This window comes from Camelus ferus, chromosome X (assembly GCF_009834535.1).
Source record: "Camelus ferus isolate YT-003-E chromosome X, BCGSAC_Cfer_1.0, whole genome shotgun sequence".
NCBI classification, from domain to species: domain Eukaryota; kingdom Metazoa; phylum Chordata; class Mammalia; order Artiodactyla; family Camelidae; genus Camelus; species Camelus ferus.
Genome location: NC_045732.1, coordinates 5,847,547 through 5,872,042, shown reverse-complemented (window position 1 = coordinate 5,872,042; position 24,496 = coordinate 5,847,547). Strand labels below are relative to the sequence as shown.

General features: G+C 39.6%; 1 protein-coding gene across 5 annotated transcripts in view; it reads left to right on the top strand.

Moving 5' to 3' along the window:
• EDA2R (ectodysplasin A2 receptor) overlaps window positions 1-24,496 on the top strand; it is a 103,292-nt gene that overhangs the window by 31,140 nt on the left and 47,656 nt on the right. For 2 of the 5 annotated variants that reach the window (XM_032475166.1, XM_032475163.1), the window contains exon 1: window positions 19,469-20,047. The exons of 2 other annotated variants lie outside the window; for them this stretch is intronic. The gene's annotated coding sequence lies outside the window, so the exon portion shown is untranslated. Of the gene's footprint in view, window positions 1-19,468; window positions 20,048-24,496 lie in introns of those variants that run through there. One more of the 5 variants, XM_032475165.1, reaches the window with a different exon arrangement.

The window sequence follows — 24,496 nt, the reverse complement described above, 5'->3', positions numbered from 1 at the left end:
TGTGTAGTGACTAGAACAGGCTACAAGGGGAACTTCTAGGGTGATGGTGGTGGTATTTTTTATATGTTGACTTGTTATTCTCTAATAATGAAAGATAAATGAGACATGTATTCATTTGCTAGGGCTACCATAACAAATTACCATAAACTTGGCAGATTAAAACAACAGAAATTCATTTTTCCATAGTTCCAGAGGCTGGATGTTTGAAATTAAGGTGTCAGTAAGGTTGCAGTCCCTTTGAAAGCTCTAAGAAAGACTCCTATCTTGCCTCTTCTAGCTTATGGTGGCTGCAAGTGTTCTGTAGCTTGTGGATGCATAACTCTAGTCTCTGCCTCCACCTTCACATGGCCATTTCCCCTTGTATGTCTCTCCTATGTGTGTCTCTCATAAGGATACTTGTCTTTGGATTTAGATCCCACTTGGATAATCCAGAATGATTTCATGTTAAGATTCTTAATATCTGCAAAACATTTTTTCAAATAAGGTCCCATTCACAGGTTCTGGAGGTTAGGACATGTACATAACTTTTTGAAGACCACCTTTCAACACACTATAAGCAGGAAGAAAGTTAAAGCGAAAATGTTTATCAGAGGAAGTCCTTCATTGTCTGAGATCTATAAGGGCCTCTTGCTCAGTGTATTGGTATTTACTATTTCTCTTCTGGCCTCCTGAATTGAAAATGTTGTCAAAGGACTCCAGTAGTATGTACTTGATGAGCATATTGAAGGGCATATCTGAGACTGAAATCCTAGAAGAGATTTGGAACCAGGACTAATTATAAGGGAGTCATAGGGAAGACAATTTTAGAACTATTAGACTCCCACACTCCCAACAGGAGTTTCTTTGGCAAGCAGTGTCTATCTAGGACCACTATGTAGGTTGCCATGTTTCTAGCTGTCCCCAGTGATTATTCTCATGCCTTTGTTTTTCTGTAGCTGAGCCAAGTCCTATAATGTGGGAGGCAGGACAGTTAAAAAGAATGGTGGTCTATATTAAGTAATGCCATTCTCAAATATGTCCTTATGCTAAAGATCTGTAAGGGCCTCTTGCTCAGTGTATTGGTATTAACTATTGCACAGAAGACCTTTCTTTGGTAGATGATGATGAGCCAGAGTGGTTGCATTTGTGAAGGAAAACATGACATTATTGAATAGGTCCCTGGAAAGACTGAACTTCTGGCTTGTGGCTGACCTAGGTGCCCCATAGTTGTCTCATTACGGATGATCCAAATGCCTATAAAGTTGATGCTGTGGCCAAGTCAGTGACACCAGAATTTATTTTCACTTGGCTCTTTTCATTTAGATATTTCCCCTGGGTGGTTAATATGCATCTTGAACTTAGCATAGCCAAAACACAATTCTTACCCAAACCAGTCCTTCTCTCATCTACTCATCTTAGTCATTGGCACCACCTTCCAACCAGTTTCTCCAGCCAAAAAACCTGGCAGTCAACTTTGATTTGTGTATTACCACGTGAATTCAATTGTCATATCAGATTACCTCCAAAATATAGTGTCTTCTGAATTGAGCTACTAATAACTATTCACCACCACTGCTATCAACTTGGTCTAAGCTTCTGTTACCTTTAATCTTGATTACTGCAACAACCTCCTAACAAATATCCCTACTTCCACTTTTGCCTCTATAATCCATTCACTATGCAGAAACCAGGTCAATATTATATATATATATATATATATATATATATAAAACAAGGTGATAAGTGTGAATTTTTCTGTTGTCCTGATTTTGTAATTAGGGCCTGAAGAAGGAACCAGAAAAGAAGGAAAACAAAGAAAAGAGGAAGAAGAGAAAGAATGAGACATAGGAGAAGTATCTCATTCTAAAGAACATTGCCAACAGCTGAAGCCAGGTTTGCTCTTGAGGGCTTTCTCGGAGGTGGCAACACTGACCTTGCCACAGTCAACCCCGGTACTTCCATCAGTATCCAGCATATAAAGAGTAGGTGAAAGGACTATCAGATTCATGCCTCATTGAACTAATGAATAGTATGGTGGCTTTTTTTTCACTTTCATGGGTTCATTATGGGAGTGTTCTGACCCTTGAGCCAAGTGAGAGAGTGCTTCAAGATAAGAGAATCACTCAAAGCAACTGGGGGAGCCTTCAAAATGGGAAAACTAACATTTTGATCCTGTCTATAAGGAAAAATGAGTTTTGCGTGCATTGAGTGGTCACTCCAGAGGATAGCTAAATTTGACATATTTTGCTAGGTCCCTACCCAAGAGGGCTTGTTACAAGGCAAGGGCTCCCCAGCAGCAGAGTCTTTGGGGTTTACAGGTGGGAGTGGCAGCTGAGGTTGAAAGAAGATGAACTGTGGCTAGATCTTATACATTAGAAAACTAATCAGTAGGAAAGCCCCTAATAACTCATAGGTGTATCTCTTGAACTCAGAAGGCATCAGTATTCGGTCAATATTATCCAGAGAAGCCAATAAAACCAGCACAGAGGACCAAAAGTGTGAGCAGTTTAGAGATGTTTGCCCTTACTTCCCTGTTCCTCCAAGACCAGAGTAGTTGGATCTCGAAAAGGGAAGTGGAGAAAGTATCTCCAGAACTCACCCTGCCCCCGCTCCAAAGTGCTGAAGAGGAAGGAGGAGGAGGAAGAAAATTCTGGATCATCTTCACAGTTTAAGCCCCTCAAGCTACAAACCTGGCCTATGATGCAGAAGAGAAAACTTTGAATGTGATATGAAATTACAATTTTAGATTAGGTAGACTTCTAATAAGAAATGTGCCCAAGTACTTATGGAATCTGCCCCAGATGTCCCTAAGAGACTTGCTACTCAGCAGAGAAAGAGAATTTGACATAGCACAAAAAGGTATCGAAAAAGAGCAAAACTATTTCATACTAGTGCTCTGTTGAGTGGCCCTGTTGAACGAATCTGTTATGCATAAATCAGATCATGTCACTTTCTTAAAACCCTCCAAATGTTTTTTGCTTCATTCAAAATAAAACTAAAATCTAAGGAATGTGTTGTTAGACAAGGCCAAACATGATTTCTCAGTGCCTTATCTGCAGTACTACAATCACATTGGCTTTCTTATGTTCATTTAACCCAATCACTTTTTCCCACCTTTGCAAATTTTCACATGACTGGTTCCTTTTTATTCAAATATCAGTGCAAGCATTACTTCCTGGAAGAAGCCTCTGTGGCTCACCCTATCTAGTATGGCCTCTTTGCACCACACACTCCTCACTTATGTTGAAATTATCCTAATAATATTTATTTGCTTATTTGCCTGCATCCCTTCTTATTATTGTCTTATGTACTGTTGCATCCTCAGTGCCAAGCACAGAGCTTGCGTATTGAAGGCACTTAATAAGTACCTGTTGATTAAAGACATGAAATACCTATAAAATCACAGTAGTGTAGAAACTATGGTTGGAAAGAGACTTGAAACTTGAAGGAATTTTAGTTCCACTCCCCATCCAGTGCTTACTTTATGTCAATAATATTACCATCCAAGTTCATTATTCCCAACTTTGCTTGAACACTTCCAAGAAAAGGGAATTTGTTACACCTCCTGGCTGCCCATTTCATCTGTGGACAGTTTTGTGAAATACTTAGAATAGATGTTCTTTTCCCTGTTGCTCCTGCTAAATACAACTAAAACCCTTGGACAATGTACTTAAAAAAAAAAGCACAAGAAGACTGGCTAGGTCCTTTGGGACCTGAGAAATGATATGGTGATGAGTTCACTAAGTTTTCTTTTTGTCTCACATATTCCAGGCTGGATACTGGAGAAGCTGGAAACCCAGAAATGCCAAAGAGCGCAGAAAAAGCCTGCTCTCTTCTACCCAAGGATCAGGAAAAGAGCAGCTGAGCAAGACAGAAACATTTAAAACAATAACAGCTCTACTTCAACCAAACACCACAGAAACAAACAAAAAGACAAACAACAAACCATGAGACTATACTCACCTTTGCCAGCAAAGGGTTAATACGGAGACTAGACTTCTATCCTTGCCAAGCTATAATGAGGTACCCCCAAACCCCCTCCCACTATGGGTATGCTTTAAAGATGGCCAGGTGGAGATCCTAGACTTTCACCACTCTCAGGTGGTAGTGCATCTCCATGCCCTTCCCTACTGCATTGCCACTGGAGACCATGTGGGTAACCTGACTTTATAAGTTTTAAACATAGGTCCTCATTCCTTTACCAGAGGCAACACTGAACAAATCTGATTGTCCCCATTCCTCATAATAGATCCCCAAGTATCTGAAGATAGCAATCAATTTGTTTCTTATACCATTTGCCTCTCAAGTTTTCTCTTCTACAGGCTGAATATTCCTGATTACTATGGTGATTCCTATTAGGACATGAATTCAGGTCTTTTCCCCAAGTGGGACTTTCATCTTGTGATATACTCTAATGTGTTGATAGAACTATCAAGGTATGGCATTCCATATTTGATGCAACTCTAATTAGGAAGATAGGGGGAGTTGGGGATGCTTTGGATATGTTATTACTAAGTATTGACATTGATTTCTCTTTCTACCATGGTAATTAAGACAGGCAGATATTACTGATATCCCAGAGCTCTAAGTTGGAGAAAGCACAGGGCTAACGGAAGGGAATGATGCAGGCAAAGGGGAAGACACATCTAATGGGAACAGAGTAGTAAGGGGCTACTATCTGAATGCAGTGAAGTTGTTCTTCAGGTGATGAAAATGGGTAACTTCAAAGCCTGGAATGAATTTATCCTCATCTCTGGAAATGATTAAGAAGAGGCTGAATTTGGTGAGATGGTGTAGATGGATGTCTAGCATCAGATGGCACATGGTATTAGATGGACTAAGTTTGCTTCTAGCTGTAACATCCTGACTTGATGGTTCTAACATTTGCTGTTCTAGTACCCTTTTATTCTTTTTTTCTTACTAATTTCCTATATAAGAATAACCATATCAGTCAACTTCTGATTATTTGAGGGGTCTCATTTCTCTGACCCCTGCTGCTGCCTGACCCCAGTTACTTAGTCAGTGGATACAGCTTCTAAATCAATGTGTGCTGAACCTCTGGGAAATTTAATAAGCAGATTAAAATTTAATATATGCAAAACTACACACTTGTTCCCTATCACCATAAAACTTGCTTCTCCCCGAGTCTTCTCATCTGAGTAAATGATATCACCATTCATCCACTTGTACAGGCCTAAAACCTAGGAGTCATTATTTCTATTTTTTCCTCACTCCCCATACCCAATCCAATAGCAAATCATCTAAGTCTTACCTCCAAAACAAATACAGAATCCAATTATTTCTTTTTTTTAATTTAAGTATAGTCAGTTTACAATTTTGTGTTGGTTTCTGATGTACAGCATAGTGGTTCAGTTATATCTATATATTCCTTTTCATATACTTTTTTATTATAAGCTATTATAAGGTATTGAGTATAGTTGCCTGTGCTATACAGTAGGACCTTGTTTTCTATCTATTTTATATATAGTAATTAATACCGACAAAGCTTAAACTCTCAATTTATCCCACCACCACCCCTTTTCCCCCTTGGTAATCATAAGGTTGTTCTCTGTGTGAGTCTGTTTCTGTTTTGTAAATAAGTTCACTGGTGCCATTTTTTTTTTTTTTAGATTACACACATAAGTGATATCACATGGTATTTGTCTTTCTCTTTCTGGCTTACTTCACTTAGAATGATGATCTCCAGGTCCATCCATGTTGCTTCAAGTGGCATTATTTTATTCTTTTATATGGCTGAATAGCATTCCATTGTATAAATATACCACAACTTCCATATCCAGTCATCTGTCAATGGACATTTAGATTGTTTCTGTGTCTTGGCTATTGTAAATAGTACTGCTATGAACGTTGGGGTGCATGTATCTTTTCAGATTAGAGTTTCCTCAGGTTATATGCCCAGAAATGGGATTGATGGGTCATATGGTAAGTATATTTTTAGTTTTTTTTTTTTTGCAGCATTTATTTATTTATTTATTTATTTATTTATTTTTAACAATATAACATTTTTTATTGATTTATAATCATTTTATAATGTTATGTCAAATTCCAGTGTAGAGCACAATTTTTCAGTTATACATGAACATATATATATTCATTGTCACATTTTTTTCTCTGTGTGCTACCATACGATCTTGTGTATATTTCCTTGTGCTATACAGTATAATCTTGTTTATCTATTCTACAATTTTTAAATCCCATCTATCCTTTCCCACCCCCCCACCACCTTGGCAACCACAAGTTTATTTTCTATGTCTGTGAGTCTGTTTCTGTTTTGTATTTATGCTTTGTTTGTTTTTGTTTTTGGTTTTTTTTTTAGATTCCACACATGAGCGATCTCATATGGTATTTTTCTTTCTCTTTCTGGCTTACTTCACTTAGAATAACATTCTCCAGAAGCATCCATGTTGCTGCAAATGGTGTGATGTTGTCGGTTTTTATGGCTGAATAGTATTCCATTGTATAAATATACCACATCTTCTTTATCCAATCATCTGTTGATGGACATTTAGGCTGTCTTCATGTCTTGGCTATTGTAAATAATGCTGCTAAGAACATTGGGGTGCAGGTGTCATCCTGAAGTAGGGTTCCTTCTGGATATACTCCCAGGAGCAGGATTTAGTTTTTTTAAGAAATATCCATAATGTTTTCCATAATGGTTGCACCAAACTACACTCTCACCAGCAGTGTAGATTCCAGCTATTTCTTAACACTTTAATCCAAGTCCAAACCAACATTATCTGTTGCTTGGGCTATGGCTATGGCTGCTTAGCTTATCTCCTCATATCCACTCTTGCCCCATAAGGTCCATTGTCCACAGAGAAACCAGAGTCCTTTTAAAATGGAATTCAGATAACAATTGTTTCATATAATACTTAAAATAAAATCCAAACTCCTACATGATCTGCCACCTGCCAATTTCTGACTTCTGGTTCTAAGACTGGCATTCTTATTATTCTTTGAACATCCCACCTCTAAGCCTTTGCCTTTGCTTTTCAGTCAGCCTGGAACACTCTTCCCTCAGACCTTTTCATGGTTTGATTTCCCAAATCACTCAAGTCACTGCTCAAATAGAGATTCAGAGAAGCCTTCCCTGACAATCCTGTGTATAACAACTTACTCCCCATCATCCATTCCTTTCCTATATTTTATTTTTCTTCCTAGTGCTTATCAATACTTAAGATTGTACTTAAGATTATATTGTATGTTTGTCATTTGTTTATTTTTGTCTCTATTCATGATAATAATAGGTATCATTTGTTCACTGTTTCCTCTGTCATAGATATATGACAGAGCTCAAGATGAGATTAGTTTCCACTGTTTTATCTTGTATTAAAGGAAAGGTTTAGGGAACAGAAAAAAAATCTATTTGAAACCAATGTTACACATTAAGTTGTCTGAAATAGAGATCTTCACAACTCTTATAATGTAAGGTAAGCTCAGAGAGCACAATTACAAGACTTTCATTCTTCAGAACTTTGAGGGACAAAATAATGTTAACAAAGAATACATTCTTCCTTCATGTGGGACTAGATTCTGTCCTGGGAAAATGTAATGTTCTGTTTGGTAAGATAGGTTTACTTCTTAGGTAACTGATGATGAAACTATCCATGGCTTTCTCTGGTGGTGTATATAAATTGGAATCAAAATACTCACCACCACAAATGACCAGATCCCACCCCTTTTCTTTTAGGGTAGGCATAAGGAAGAAAATAGCTTTCATTATTAACCAGCAAAGTCTTAGGTACTCGAATTTTCAAAACAAAACAAGATAAGGAGATATAGAGAGGGTGGGACACCAGAGCTAAGGATATTGACAAAGAGGGCTCTAAGAGCAATAGGAAAACATAGACTGGGGAGAAAGTCCTGTCAGAAGAGGAGCAACTGATACCAAAACCGGGCAAAGACACTACCAAAAAAGATAATTACAGACTAATATCACTGATGAACATAGATGCCAAAATCCTCACCAAAATATTAGCAAATAAAATCCAACAGCACATAAAAATATTATACATCATGATCAAGTGGGGTTCATCCCAGGGACACAAGGGTGGTTCAACATATGCAAATCAATCAATGTACATACATCACATCAACAAGAGAAAGGGCAAAAACCACATGATCATTTCAATCGATGCAGAAAAAGCATTTGATAAAATTCAACACCCATTTATAATAAAATCTCTCACCAATGTGGGTATAGATGGAGCATATCTCACATAATAAAAGCTATATATGACAGACCTACAGCCGGAATAGTCCTCAATGATAAAAAACTCAAAAGCTTCCCACTAAACTCTGGGACAAGACAAGGCTGTCCACTATCACCACTCCCATTCAATATAGTCTTTGAAGTCCTAGCCACAGCAATCAGGCAAGAAAGAAAGATAGAAAACCCTAAATGGTCCACACAAAAACTACTAGAACTAATGGAAGAATTCAGTAAGGTAGCAGGTTACAAGATTAACATACAAAAATCAGTTGCATTTCTTTACACTAATGATGAATCAACAGAAAAGGAAAGTAAAGAAACAATCCCCTTTAAAATAGCACCAAAAGGAATTAAAAACCTAGGAATAAATCTAACCAAGGAGGTGAAAGAATTATACATGGAAAACTATAAACCATTGATGAAGGAAATTAAAGAAGACTTAAAAAAATGGAAAGATATCCCATGCTCTTGGATTGGAAGAATCAATATTGTTAAAATGGTCACACTGCCCAAGGCAATCTACAGGTTTAATGCAATCCCTATCAAATTACCCAGGATTTATTTCACAGAAGTTAAACAAATCATAATAAAATTTATATGGAATCACAAAAGACCTAGAATTGCCAAAACATTACTGAATAAAAAGAAAGAGGCTGGAGGAATACCCCTCCCAAACTTCAGACAATACTATAGAGCTACAGTCATCAAGACAGCAAGGTATTGGTACAAAAACAGATATATGGATCAATGGAACAGAATAGAACCCACAAACCTTTGGTCAACTAATCTTCCACAAAGGAGGCAAGAATATACAATGGAATAAAGACAGTCTCTTCAGAAAATGGTGTTGGGAAAACTGGATAGCAGCATGTAAATCAATGAAGCTAGAACACTCCCTTACACCATACACAAAAATAAACTCAAAATGGATCAAAGACTTAAACATAAGACAAGATACAATAACCTTCTAGAGGAAAATATAGGCAAAACCTTATTTCACATATATCCAAAAATGTTCTCCTAGGGCAGTCTACCCAAGCATTAGAAATAAAAGCAAGAATAAACAAATGGGACCTAATGAAACTTACAAGTTTCTGCACAGCAAAGGAAACCATAAACAAAACAAAATGACAACCTACAGAATAGGAGAAAATTTTTGCAAACGATGAAACCATCAAAGGCCTGATCTCCAGAATATATATGGAGCTCATATGACATAATAAGAAAAAAACAAACAACCCAATCCAAAATTGGGCAGAAGACCTAAACAAGCAATTCTCCAAGGAAGAAGTACAAATGATCAATAGGCACAGGAAAAATGCTCAGTATCACTAATTATCAGAGAAATGCACATGAAAACTACAATGAGGTATCACCTCACACCAGTCAGAATGGCCATCATTCAAATGTCCACAAATAACAAATGCTGGAGAGGCTGTGGAGAAAAGGGACCCCTCCTGCACTCCTGGTGGGAATGCAGGTTGGTGCAGCCACTGTGGAAAACAGTATGGAGATTCCTCAAAAGACTAGGAATAGGCTTATCATATGACCCAGTAATCCCACTCCTGGGCATATATCCAGAAGGAACCCTACTTCAAAAAGACACCTGCACCCCAATGTTCATAGCAGCACTATATACAGTAGCCAAGACATGGAAACAGCCTAAATGTCCATGAACAGATGACTGGATAAAGAAGATGTGATATTTTTATACAATGGAATACTATTCAGCCATAAAAATGACAACACAATGCCATTTGCAGCAACATGGATGTGCCTAGAAAATGTCATTCTAAGTGAAGTAAGCCAGAAAGAGAAAGAAAAATACCATATGAGATCACTCATATGTGGATTCTAAAAAAGAAAGGAATATAAATACAAAAGAGAAACAGACTTATAGACATTGAATACAAACTTGTGGTTGCCAAGGGGATAGGGAGTGGGTAGGGACAGACTGGGAGTTCAAAATTTGTGGATACTAACAGGCATATATAGAATAGATAAAGAAGATTATACTGTATAGCACAGGGAAATATATAGAAGATCTTATGGTAGTTCACAGCGAAAAAAATGTGACAATGAATATATGTATGTTCATGTATAACTGAAAAATTGTGCTCTACACTGGAATATGGCACAACATTGTAAAATGACTATAACTCAATATAAAATGTTAAAAAAATAGGAAGAAGAGCACCTGCTTGGTTAAGTACTTGAAGACCTACATGGCAAGGCTTCCTCCCACTGAGTGGTGCAAGAAAACTAGAAAGTTGTTTAATAAAAGCACACTGTAGCCTTTCTGCACTCTGTGTAATCCAGTGCATTTACCTCCTTCAATGTCAAGTGTACGTTTGGTCAGGGGAAATGGGCGGTGCAGGAGGTTTTGCAGGTGAAGGTTGTTTTATAAGAGATGGCATTCAGACCATACTCAGGAGCATTATGTGGCATCACCACTGAGTATGTCCAACTGTGGAAGGGCATGTGGGCCAGCTGCTGTAAGGAAACAACTAACCAAGTTTTGAGTAATCTCTACCCAAACACCACTCCCACCAAATAGCTCATATATAAGGTGGCGAGGAGCATCCCTAAGAGACTTCACTTCATCCAATAAAAAGATATGAGGTAGAAAGATGATAGATTGATAGATATTCACAATTATTGAGCACTTACAAACATTTGACTATCCCAACAACTCTAGAAACATGTTATTTCTAACATATTTCAGATGAAGAAACTTGATCAAAATCACAATTCAGGGTTTGAACTCAAAACTCTTCTTACCAAAGCCTGTGCCCTTTCTACTAAACTCTAATCCCACTTCATTATTGATTGATAAGAGCCAGATGCTGTACTTGAAAGAGCAAAGAATGTTCAGTCAGAAACACCTGATTCCAAACCCAGTTTTATGCACTTTTTAGCTTAATGACCTTAAAACTACCATTTTTCATTTTAGTTGCATCACCCATGAGGCAAGGATATAATGCTTAGAAAGGGTTTAACATAGCACAGGGCACATATTAAGCCCTTGATAAATGGACTACTACTAGTCATACTACTATTTTCAAAATGTACCTGGCATAATACATAGTACATATTGTACAGTAATTTAATGGTTGTTATTAAGGAGTTTGTTGTTAGAACAGAGGCTTTGTTTAAATCTCAATGTTGCTACTGCCTAACTGCATATCTAGTTAAGTCATTTAAGCTCTGAGTCCCGATTGGATTATTTTTAATTGGACTTGGAATAGGTGTATGTCAAGATTCTCTTGAGGCTCAGATAATTCAGATAAAGTACTTAACATAGTCCTAGGCACTTGATGCTCAAAAGTATAGCGACTGCTCTTATCAGAATAATACATTAAAAGACTTCAGAGTTATGCCAGATGCAGTGGGAAACCATCATGCAGGTTCTTGGGAATAGTGATGATGAAGGAAGTGGTGATGAAGGAATGCTTCTTCTCAGTTCTTAAGTGTAGAGGCTCCCCAGAAGGGGTGACATGACAACTAATGGTCTTTTGGTATTGAAGAATGGTTTCTAGGTAGGTTAGGTGGAGGGACTTTTGCCCATAGTGAGGCTAGTTTTCCATAGGTGGAAGGCTAGGGTGAGGGAGATGAGCTTGTCAGAGGAAAGTGGAGGGAAGTGGTTGGGTGGAGTTATGCATGGGGTTATTGCTGGAGAATGAAGTCCCTTGAAATAAACCCAGAGGCACAGTAATTCATGAAGAAATCAAGAGGGAAGGATCTCACCACCACATGTGGGAGGAATTTGAATATGTTTGTGGGTTGAGTGGCTGGACATAAGAGGAAAGGTGAATAATAAAGGTACCAGTGAGAAGGGGGTTAAAAATAAACCATGGTCCATAGTGGGTAAGAGAGGAGGAAGAGGCTCATGTTCTCTTCCTTTCCATCAAGAAGAAAGGCCAGAATAGATGGAGAGAGAAAGCTAATGGCATAAGGGAAAGAAGTGCAATGACTTCATGCCTAATAGCATCTGTTTTCTTAATGATAAGGAGAGGGGTCCATTTTTATAACTAGGTGCCAAAGCAGGGACTTTAGGGAAAAGGTAGTTTAGAACAGCTGTGCAGGGAGGATGGGAAGAGCCTCTAACTAAGGAGAGAAATTATTTCACTTAGTGCTTTTAAAGAGTTGTATTCAAAATTTGAGTGGGCATCAGAATCACCTGAAGTGGCTTGTTAAAACACAGATTTCTGGGCCTAACCCTGGAAATTTCTGATTCATTAGGTCTGGGTTGGGACTAGAGAATTTACATTTCAAGCTAGTTTCCAGGTAATCATGATTCTGCTGGCTAGAGACCTGAGTGAGAGTTCTTGAATTTATTACTGTTTTCTGGCTGTATGACCATGAACAAGCTCCTTGTTCTCTCTGTATCTTGGTTTCTCATCTGAAGGATAAGGATGATAATCACAGTGTGTATCTCATAAGGTGGTTGTGAAAATTAAATCAGTTAAGACACATAAAGCACTTAGAACAGAACCTGATGGTGACTTGGCAGCAATATGGAGGACTCAAGAATAGTTGGAAATCCAAGACTGGGCAGTCATTTTTTCTGGCAACCCCTCCTCTCTGTTCTACCCCTGTCTCTAAGTCCAGGCCCTAAAACTGCCTTCACCCCACTCCTTGGTACTTACTTGTTTCTAGGGATATCTCTGGAGAGACCTGCTCTCTGAGGCTCAGTGGCAACTTTGCCTGTAGATTCTATACTTAAGCCTGCATCCACTTCTTCCTTAGATCCATTAGAATTGCTCCAAAGCAAGCTGTGAGAGCTCCAGCCTGCCTGGTTAACATTGAGCTTTCCCATGAGGGACCAACTTGTATCTCTCTGAGTGGAGGCACAGCCAAAGCCCTCCTGGGGAGAGGTCTTGAGAGGTGGCTAGAGGGGGCTCTTAGGTCTAAACTCTCCCCTGGAGGAATCACTCTGAATGCAAACAGGCTGGAGGCAGACACTGAGGAGAATGACCCTAGCTGCCCGACTCCAGGCTGGTAACATTATATTAGTGAAGATAAATGGGAGAGACTATTATCTGGAGCCCTGCAGACTGACCTGACCCTTCACTGTGACTGTTAGAAAACCGTTCCTTAAACTGAGTATAAATTTGTCTGCCTGTGTATTGTACCCATATGTCCTCACTTTGCCCCCTTAAGATACAAATCTCATCTGTTTCTTTCTACCCTGTGACAGCCCTTCAGATAGTGGCAGAAAGTGACCAAGTCCTCCTGAGTCTTCTCAAACTAAACGCAGTGGTAGAGGGGTAGCAGTGCAATGGGTGACTGGATATTTCACCAACACTAAGGAGAATACAATTTTGGAACCTGCCCTCTGGACACTAGATAAATCTCATATGATTATGAATATTTTACATGATTATGTATCCCTTAATGTTACCACTTACCATGATAACTTTTATTCTTTCTTTCACCCATTTATGTATTTCTTAATTTGTTATTTATTTTTGTGCCAAGCATATCATGTTGCACATTCCTTTTGAAATTGAAGTGGGCTAAACGAGTCTAATATTTCGCAAAAATGCTGCTGTAAAGCCCTATGGCCCTCAGTCTGTAAGTACAGTTTTAGAGTGAAGCATTTAAATCTTTTTTTGCATCCGCAGTGATAGTTTTTTATTCCCTTAAGGTGAGCAGCAACATGGTGTAGTCAAAAGGTTGGCCTTAGAAAATTCGAATTCAAATCTTAACACCTCTGCTTAGCAATTCTGTGTTCATTTGGATGTCACCTAATGTTTTATATATCTATTTTTTTTCATTTTTAAAATGGAGCTAATAATCCCCAGATCATAGAAATGCTCTAGAAGGGTTAGTGAAATAACATATAAATTACCTATCACAGTGTCTGCATTTCTGCCCTTTCCAATTAGTAAACTGGCATAATAATAGTAATAACACTTTCCTTCCTGTGATTATAAAAATTGAATGTGATACATGTGTAAAGAACTCTATAGGGCTATGCTTCCTGTTGTTTTAAAGCAATTTTGTTAACAAATGCATGTGTAGAAGAGTCAGAGTTGCACAGCCTTCTGGTCAGTGTGTGCTGAGCCTGAATCCTAGGCCTGCAGAGATAGTGTGTAGAGAAGACAAAGGGGTTTGGCTACTTGCCTCAGTTGAAAGTACATTCTCAGAGGAGGACTGAGTCAGGCAAAAACAAATAAAAATAGGAACTAGTGACAAGAAGGTAAACTAATAAGATTAGACAAAGGGTAGGAAAATAAGTTGGTGGGCAAAAGATCAATAACTATAGTCATAATTATCACTATCATCCTAAGCGATCTCAACTATTGAGTTCCTTTGTCCTGAACTAGGTTAGGGAGTCTATAAATGTTCCTCTTTAATCTTCACAGCAACCTCATTTCTTTCTATATCTTTTTAGATAGGGAAACTGAATCTCTGAGAGGTTAAACTACTTGCCCAAGATGACATAAGATGCAAATTTTAAGTGACAGATGTGCCATGTCCTTACTGACTGGAGCAAGACAGTGTGATGTAGCATGTTTAGATTCAGCTTCTGGCTATCGTTCTGAATTAAGCTTGTACTTGCTGTGTGTCCTTGGGCAATTCAGTTAACTCGTCTGATCCTGAAATGCCACATGTGTAAAATAAGGAAAATGGTACTTTAAAGAGTTGTTCTGTGGGATAAATGAGGTTATAAGTATAAAGTGTTGTGAGGGCCCCAGCATTACCAACATTATGGAGTGAGAAATAGGAGTATACCCAGTAATACAATCTGAGAAAGAGGCATTAGAGAAATAGAGGGAACCCAGAAGACAGTGATGTTTTCCAATGCAAGAAAGAATGTTTCCCAAAGAAAAGAGTGCCCAGCACTGGAAACAAAAAAAACTGCAAATAAATAAGAAAATGATTGAAAATGTTCCCTAAAATGTAGCAGTAAAAATGTCACTTGCGACCTCAGGGGGAGAGCATTGGGCTAGAAGCCAGATTATAACAGATTGTGAAGCTAATGAAGAGTGAAGACATGGAAACAGTGAATGGAGAGTACTCTGGCCAGAAATTTGGCTGAGAAAGGAAGAGAGATGAGGCTGTTATTTGAGGAGGAGGCAGTGTGGAAGATTTTATTTTACTTTAGGGTAGGAAGAAGTCAAATATGTTTGTGGGTAGAAGGATTGAGCACAAGAGGGAAGGTAAATAACAAAGATACCAGCAAGAGAGGAGTTTAAAAATGAAGCATGGTTCATAGGGGGCAGGGGAGGGAGGAAATACTCTCTCTTCCTCTCCTCTCAGAGGAGAAGCCAGAATGGGTCAAAAGAGAGAGAAACTTGCAGACATCGGGAAGGAGGCAGAGGGACATCATGCCTAACAACATCTTTTTTCTTGATAAAGATGACTGGGGTCCATTTTCTCAACTAAGAATTAGGTACCATAGTAGGGACTTGAGGGAAAAAGGTTGAGGTTTAGAATAGCTGTCCAGGGAATGGGAAGAGTCTCTGACTGGGAAGGAAAGAAATAATTATACCTTTGAGTATGACGGTGAATAATTCAGACCTCAGCTATTCTTGAGAGTCTTGGGTCAATTGTCACTTATTGGTTATGGCTCCATGAGAGGTTATTACCTCTCATTTCTGTGCCTCAATTTCTTCATCTATAAGACAGAAATGATACCATGGTATATACCTCATAGGATTATTGTAAAGATTAAATGAGATGTTGCATGTAGAACATTTAACACAGGGCCTGACATAGAGTTGATCTAGTGCTGATTAAGTATTGGCTGTTATTATTATTTTGAGTGTAGGCATCAGTGTTATTTTTGGCTATCTTCTTTGTGTGGTGGCTCACCTGGGGTCAGGGAACTCATTAAAGAAGGATGAATTCAAAGATAAGCATGTTCCTCCTTGGGCCCACTCATTCAGCTATTTATTCACTCATTTATTCAGCAAAGCTCTATTGGGCACTAGTATGCTTTAGGTACTGTTTTGCAGGTAGGAATTAATCATTGAAATGACTGATAACTCTGGAAAACTCCAACATTTTAGGGGCAAGTGGAGAAGGATCTGAGAAAAGTTAAAGAGAAAGGAGTGAAGCCAGGAGACATGGTTTCCATGAAAGTCAAGAGAAGAGAGCCAGTAAGGAAAGGAACCAAACACTTTTCATTGTTTCAGAGAATCCATATAAGAAGATAGGATAGATTCATGGGTTTGATAGCAAGGAATTGATCGGTAACCCTGAAGAAAGCAGAATGTGATAATTTCAGAAATGAAGAGATGGAGGTTAAGGACTATGGAAAACCTGTTCCAGAATATTGGATCAGGATGGAAAGACAGAATTTATGGGAAAAAGCTGGAGGGAAAGAGGTTGTGAAGATACAAGACAAAAAAAAAAAAAAAAGGCAGAGCATACAGGAAGAGAGGACACAGAGATTAGTCTGGGACCAGCGAAAGCTCTAAGATAAGAGATAAAGATAAGCTTGAAAGTGGAGATCAGAAGTTGTCTAGAGAGTTCTAGCCCGGTGCTCTTTTATGGCCTCAGTGAAAATGGAGGTGAAGTCATCTATGAGGAGTTTAGAATAGGTTGTATTAGTATTGGGCAGTTGAATAAGAGAAGTGAGTTTCCATTTTGGGTAGGTGGAAATGAAGATGATTAAGGATGAGAGAAAAGACTGTTGAAATAAGATAGGACCCAGCTTAAGTTAGAAAAATCCCAAAGCTGGGAGTAATACTTTCTTATACCGTAGCTTTCTAAACCAGAAGATGCAAGCCTCTGGATGCCATTACCTGAGACATCTGTGACCAAGGTTATCTACAACACATCCTACAGGCTGACTAAAGGGTATTGGGAGCTGATCTTGGTATTCAGGGACATCCCTAGAGATGCCAGAGTCCACAGGGACTGCCACACAAGCCTTAGTATCTCCTAGTGCCTTCAATCTCTGCTTCTGCTCTGTTTCCAGCCTCCAGAGGGGCTTTATGGACCATAGTTTTCCTGGATAATCATGAGGCTCTCCCATGAGAGTATACTCTGCTGCATTGAACCCTGGAATTAGAGGCTGTTCAGGCTTCTCTAAGACACAGCCAAGGCCAATATTCCCCTGAATGACCCTAGATAACCTCTGAGAGAGAGTCAGGGGTGGCATCAGGGAGACCTGAATTGCTCACTGGGCCCCAGAAGAACATCTCTGGCCCCATAGATAGGCAGAGGGGAGGCTGGCCCTGTCTATCCTGATGTTAGAGCAGGCTGATCCCAGTAGTGGAGTGTAATCAAAGAAACTCTTTACCTGGGATTACTTGGTTTGAATTCATAAAGTGAGTCTTGCCCATGTTAAGAGGAGGGAATGGAGAGAACCCCCAAGAAATGAGCTGGCCCAGCCTCAATTCTACTGCCCAGGTATATCGGGCCAGAATGGCTCTCCCATAGAGGGTGGAGCTGAGAGCCTTAACTCTACCAACCCCTACATTGCACCTCTGTCCTTAGAGCTGGTGCTGGGGAAAAGTCCAAAATGCCCTGACAATCTTATTATCCTACATCAGATATAGTGTTTAGGAAAGTCTCTGGGAAAGTGAAATTTGAGCAGAGACCTGGAGGAAGTGAAGGAAGAAACCATGCAGATATCTGGGGGAAGAGTTTCCTAGGTTGAGGGAACAGTAAGTGCAAAGACTGAGTGTAGAGTGTGATTTGAGTGTTGGAAAAAACATCAAGAAAGTCAGTGTGGTGTGGATATGGTGGTCAGGGAGCAGTTGTAGGAGACAAGATTAGCAATAAAGGAGTAGGGTACTGGAGTGAGATGGAGTAGGACATAATGTAGACTATTGCAGACCATTGTTAAAGACTTTGGCTTTTACTCTGAATAAGAAGTCAGTCATTGGAATGGTTTGGAAAATGGGCTGAATTACATTTTCAGAGGATCACTCTGGCTGCTGCACTGAGAAATGACTGGAGTGGAGCAAGGACAAGAGCACGGAGGCCCATTGGAAGCTATGGCAATAGTCCAGGTGGAAGGTGATGGTGGCTTGCAACAAAGCATTTGCAATAATGTGCTAAAAAGTTGTGGAATTCATAGCATATTTTGAAGGCAGATCTGATTCTTATGCTGATGAATTGTAGAAAAAGAAGAGACAAGGATGATTTTAACGTTTTGGGCTTCATAGGCTTTTTGTGATGAGATAAATCAGTCCATATAAAACACTTGAAACAGTGCCTTGCAAGTGCTCGGTGATAATAAGCCACTATTATATTTTTATTGAACTAGTTATGGTGGAGAGCAGTAGTTTCATATTTGCAGCTTAAGGTCATTTTCCAAATAATAAACCAACAGCCTGTGGACCCTGAAGTTTCCCTGATATTACCTTTATCTCAGGCTTCCTCTTCTCCTCCAGGAAGCATCATGGAATACAAGGAGCCTCTTCATCTCAGTCATAAGATGAATGCCCCATTCATAAGATAAGGGTAGTAATCCTTATCTCATAGGACTGTTGTACGCTATTAAGGGGCACATTTGCATGATTTATAAATGTTCAGTAAATGTTGTTTCTTCTCATCTTCTCTTCAAAGAAGAATTCTGATAATGCTGTCTACTAGCCAACGCACCAGCAAATGTCCTTCCAATTCAGTTCACTCATGCCAGTGGCCTTGCATTTAGTTTGCTGAGCACAATCAAATGAGTTAGAAAAGTTTATCTGAGAGCACAAAGGTTGAGTGAGCTCTTGAAGCTGGCTGGGGTTGTTGAAAGGCCCCTAATCCTGACCCTGAAGGATGTTTCCCATCTCAGCTGGAAAGGACTTTAAAAAAAAATAATAAAGGCAGCATGGTTGTATCAGATGGGAGAGTACCCCCAGGTTAAAGGGTCCTCTTGCTCCCAGCTCACATTTTTTCAGCTGTGGAGTTCTTTAACTACTCAAGTGCAACAAATTCAGAGTTCTTCTGACCTCTCCCATTTTGTCCTTTATACTTGGTCTTCTCATTAATTTGTTTATTCCTGCTGCCGTGTACCAGACTCCTTCCCAGCCCTGTCACTCACTAGTTAACACAGGGCAAGTCAGTCTATGCCTCAGTTTTCTTATCTCTAAATTATGAATAAGGAAGGCTAGTTATAAGAGTTAAAAATTAGTTAATATATGTAAAATATTGAGAATAGTGCCTGGCAGATAGCAAGTGTTCTATAAGTGTTAGTTATTAACTATTAGCTCATTATGCTTACCAGTTAGTGGAAGGAAAAGTACAGACATAAAACAAATAAGCAAATTAACTAATTAAATTATTACAGATTATAATTCAGTGCCAATAAGGGAATAAACAGAGTGCAGCGTGCCAGAGGACTGGGCGAGTGAGGCTTATGTGAGGAAATGACACCCTGCCATGAAGATTCAAATCCTCCCTTGGCACCACAGATCTTAACTTCAGCTCCATAGTCTCTCCTGCTTTCATTCCCTCTCACCCTGCTTCAGTCCCTAGAGCTTTTCAGTTCCTTCTATAGAAGTGGCTTGGTCCTGGTTTATCCACCCTTCCCCAACCCCTCCTCTCACCTCCCCAACCCCTCCACCCTGTGTCCCTCTCAGGGGTGGGGCTTCTTTGTGTAGCCACGCCTAGACACTCGAGTAGTCCAATAGCTGCCTCACGGGGGTGGAGAAGTAGGCAAAGCTTGAAAGAAAAGGAGAATGAGTTCTGGCTGTTTTTGCTACACGTGGATATGAAATGAATCAGAGCAGATCTTTGATTGCAACGGATTTCATCTATTGTGAGTGTGGTATGCAGGCTGGGGGCTGAGAGGTGCGGGCTTGGTGGGATGTCTGGCCTGTGCTGAGGTACATTTGTCCAGGAATTCCTTTGCTGGAGCAACATACATCCATTTATAGGGTAAGTGCGGAAATACCCTCTAACATGGCAAAGTGTCTTAGACCTGTGGGACATAGATCAGGTTAGGATGACACTGTTAAGGTGCTACAAAGTCAGAATGGCTAGAAAGGTTTTCTGTGGCTGTCTGTCTGCCCATCCATCTGTATCCAGGGTGTACTGTCTAAGGTGCCAGGGACCTGACCTAATACCCTGGTGAGCCATTTTTCCTGAGGTAGGCTTTTACTGGACCCAGATGGCCTCTGGGAACATGCCTGGACATGTCCAACCACCCTGAGTATCTGGGGTTGTGAGATAAGGAAGAGAAGGAGGTTTAAGGAGCTTAGGGGAGGGAGGGGTTGGATCAAGTTTGTGAAGCATCCTGAGGGAAGTTGAGCCTCTGGACTACCCACGTGGCCCCTGGGCAAGTTAGGGCTTGTATAAAGAGCTTTCAGGCTCTATTTGGGGGCTTTCAGTCTGCACCCTCACCCACCCGGCTGGGTTTCACTTGATCCCTCACTCCTGGAAACTGAGCCCAGGACAGTGATATTTTGATCCTGCCTTACTCCAAACACTGGCCAAGGCCAAGTCAGCTGTGAGAACTGGGGGACAAGAAGAGACTCGCCAGAAACCGGGCTAGGGAAGCAGAGACTGCAAAATCTGATTTGGACAGGTGTTGGCAGCATTGGTCAGTGTTATGTCATGCAGGGTGGCTAAGACAGAAGAGTGGGAGGAATCTTTCCCTCATGACTCTCCTATCTCCTCCGTCACCCCAACATGCCTTCAATTCAACATAACAGACTTACTGAGCACCTATTCTGTGCCACTACTGCATGAGACAGACAGTTGGCTAAGACTGTGGATGTGCCCATTGGGACCTGAAGATCTCATCATGGGTATAAGAACAAAGAAATATAACACAAGATAGCTTAAAAGTTCAGTCAGAATGCTTCTATGTTGTCAAGTAAGGATCACATCAAGTTGAGCCAAGGAAAAAGCAGAAAGGTTTTTTTTTAATTGTTTTTTGACATTGTAATTCCTTTCAGGGCTCCAGAGCCAGACTATTTGAGTTTAAATCCCTTCCCTACCATTTATTAACTTGTATGACATTGGACAAGCAGAATTACTTCCTACTCTCTGAATTCAGGTTTAAACTAGGTTAAAATGGGGATAATAATAGTTTATTTTATCAAGTTTTTATGAGGATTAAACTAGAAAATCCATGTAAAATTCTAGTACACACTTAGCACAGTGGCTGGACCAAAATAAGAACTCAATAAATGTTAACTATTACTATTATTTAAGATGGACCATGATGCACAGCTAGGATTTCAACAGGTGGAGATAGGAGAGAAGGCAGTCTAAGCAGAGAGAAAAACAGGAACAACTGTTTGGAGGCAGGGAAGCTCGAGGCATGTGAAAAGAACACTGGCTGAACTGGATTTTAGAGTACAAATTAGGGAAAAAGTGGAAGTTCAAGTTGCCATGGTAGATTGGTGGCAAACTATGGAAGAATTTTGGATGCTAGACTTTTCTGTTTGATTTGGCATATGGTGGAAAGCCAGCCTTTGAAAGTTTCTAACCTAAAGGAAAAAGCCAAATATGTGTTTCAAGAAGAATAATCTGGCAAACATGAGTTCACTGAATTGGAATAAGAAAACATGAGAGGTGGATAAACCAGATGCAGAGAGGGAATGATACCCTGGAACTGAGGTGTTGGCCATGGGAATAGAAAAGAGGAAATGAGTTTAACAAGACATCACAAAAGTTGAATCTGTAGAACTTAGAAGTTGATGATTTATATGAGACTGGAAAAAGAGGGATGAGAGAATCAGTATCTCTTGGGATTAGTTTAGACTTTAAAAAGGTTGTATATTCCAATCCCAATTCCATGTACTTCTGTAGAAAGGATATCTACTTCCTGAGTTAGACACAGCTTGTTCAAGTCCTGGGTCTGCTACTTACCTGCTGTTTGTGATCCTAAGCATATTATTTATCCACCATTCCCCATCAAGATCAGTATGATATTCATAGGGTATTTAGAAATATGTGTGGGGAGTGTGTGTGTGTGTGTGTGTGTGTGTGTGTGTGTGTGTGTGTGTGTTTTTACACAAAGAATGAGGTACTACTGCACTTAGTGCCAACCAGTTTGATACAGCAAAGCATCATTCCTCTAAGCCCAGTGAGAAATATTGAACTTCTCCAATCCTCAGTTTGGAGGGAGATTAGTATCCATGTCATAGTTTTTTTGGGAGGATTAAAATAAATAATTCCTGCAAAGTATCTAGCACAATATCTGGCACATAGTAGGTTTTCATGAATCATAATTTTCTTTCACCCCAATTGAATTCACCTTGTAAAATTCTGGCTAGTCTCTGCCTGAATCCTTTCAAAGGGTATGTACTTACTGATCTCTGAGGGAGTCCATTCCCTTCATATAAAGCCTTACCTCTTCAAAAGTTCTTCTTTCATTAAGCTGAACTCAGTATCCCCATGGCTTCCAGGGGTTCTGGTCATTCTCCGTGGGGACACTCAGAGTAGTCTGCTTGTTCTCTTCCATGATAGTTCCTTAGAAATCTGACGACCAAATACCAGATACCTCTGCATCTACCATTCCCAGGTCAAACAGCCCAGCTCTTCCATCATTCCTCATACAGTATGGTGTCAAATCAAATAAGACTCAGGTTTTGAGCTATATAAATTGGGGTGATGGTGGTACCATCAAAGTGATGGGAAACACTGAAAAAAGAACAGGATGGGTGAATGTGAGGAGTTCCTTTGTAATTTATTATTTCTTAAGTACCCACTATGTGCCGAGTACTTTCAAATCCATCATCCCCCTGACTCCTCACCCCAACTAAAGAAATTCTAGGTCTTCTTGTCTTAATTGTGCAAGTGGCCAAATAGGCAGGCCCCCCAAAAATGAAACTTGCCAGGGATCATTTAGTTAGTAAGTGTCTGAACCAAAACTGGAACCCAGATTTTTCATACTCTATGGTAAATGCTTTTTTTTTTTCATTTTGTCCACAGCTATTTGAGTTTAAGATATAGGCTGGGAAATTAGGCCAACTTTGGCAGAAGGAGACAAGAGAAGAATTTATTCTCTAATGATATTTACTAATTATTCCTTCTTTGAAGGTCCTCATTTAAAGAAGCTCTTTAAGGGGGACAAAAGTCCCTAGTCCCAGAGGGGAGGTAAGCAATACCTCTACCTGAGGACCCAAGGTAGGCCACAAAACCCTTATTTAGATATCTTCTTGGCCTACTCCACTTGAATGCCTCCTACATAGATTAAGGCATCTTTTGGAGACATTCTTCAGAGCTGATCATTGATATTGAAGCAGAACCTATTTTTCTCTGTTTTCTTTCTGGAGACTAGCTCCATCCATCATTTCTCCCTTGGACACTTAACAGAGGGATGTGAACCAGTTTCACAATCAGTCTGTAAAATAGAAAGAATTATTATTCTGTGTTCATGGGAGATAAAAGGATGACTATAGTTTGTCTTGGATTAGAGTTAACTGTATATGTTTTCTATGTTCCTCACAAGACTATGATTTCCTAAAGGTAGAGAAGATACTTCATTTACCTCTGGATTTTCCTGTCATCACTAAGTCCTAACAGAATGCCTGACATAGAAGGTATTTGTCAGGTGTTTTTTGAGTGACCAGAAATTCATGCTTCCCATGTCAATGTGACTACAGGTATGATATCATTTAAGTACCCCAAAAGATATCATGGCAGTCTCAGAAATAAATTGTCATGTAACATATATGGTAGAACCAAAGAGTAAAATATCTTCACTTCCAAGAGGTTGTTAGTTACCCTTGTGGATAAGCCAAAGGGAGTGGGCAGCATCACTTCCTTTCCATGAGCCACTTCTCCTTGACCCAACTCACCCTTTAAAAATATTCCTTTGAGGGTAAAAGGAGCCAAGATTAGGCTCTGGGAGTGTGTGTAGTGGGGAAGAGAAGGTAGAGTCTTGGTAATATACCTACTGAGTAATCAGTCAGTCCTAAACCTGGGTCCACCCCTCTCTTTAATTATGGGAAATAGACAAGCCACTGGGCCCTGAAAATGAACACTTGGATTCTAGTCCCAGCTCTGCCACTGACCAACTACATGACTTTGGGGAAATTCTATCACTTCTGTGAGCCTCAGTCTCCCCATCTGGATCATCAAAGGAATGAGGTTAGATTGTCTTGAAGAATCTTTTTGGAATTCCATGACAGTATGTGTTCAATTAGCTGATGGTTTGAAGTTTTAACCAGTTACCAAAGAGGAGAAAAAATAAGCTATAATACATTGTGCTGTCTTGTGAGTACTGAAGTGCCTGTTACTAAAGGAGTTCAAGTAGATATGGATAGTATTTCTGGGCAACAGAAAGATGGGACTAAAATGAGTTTTAAGCTCCCATCTAATTTTAAGATTGTGTGATTCTGAAAACTGTCTTATAAAATGTGCATTTATATG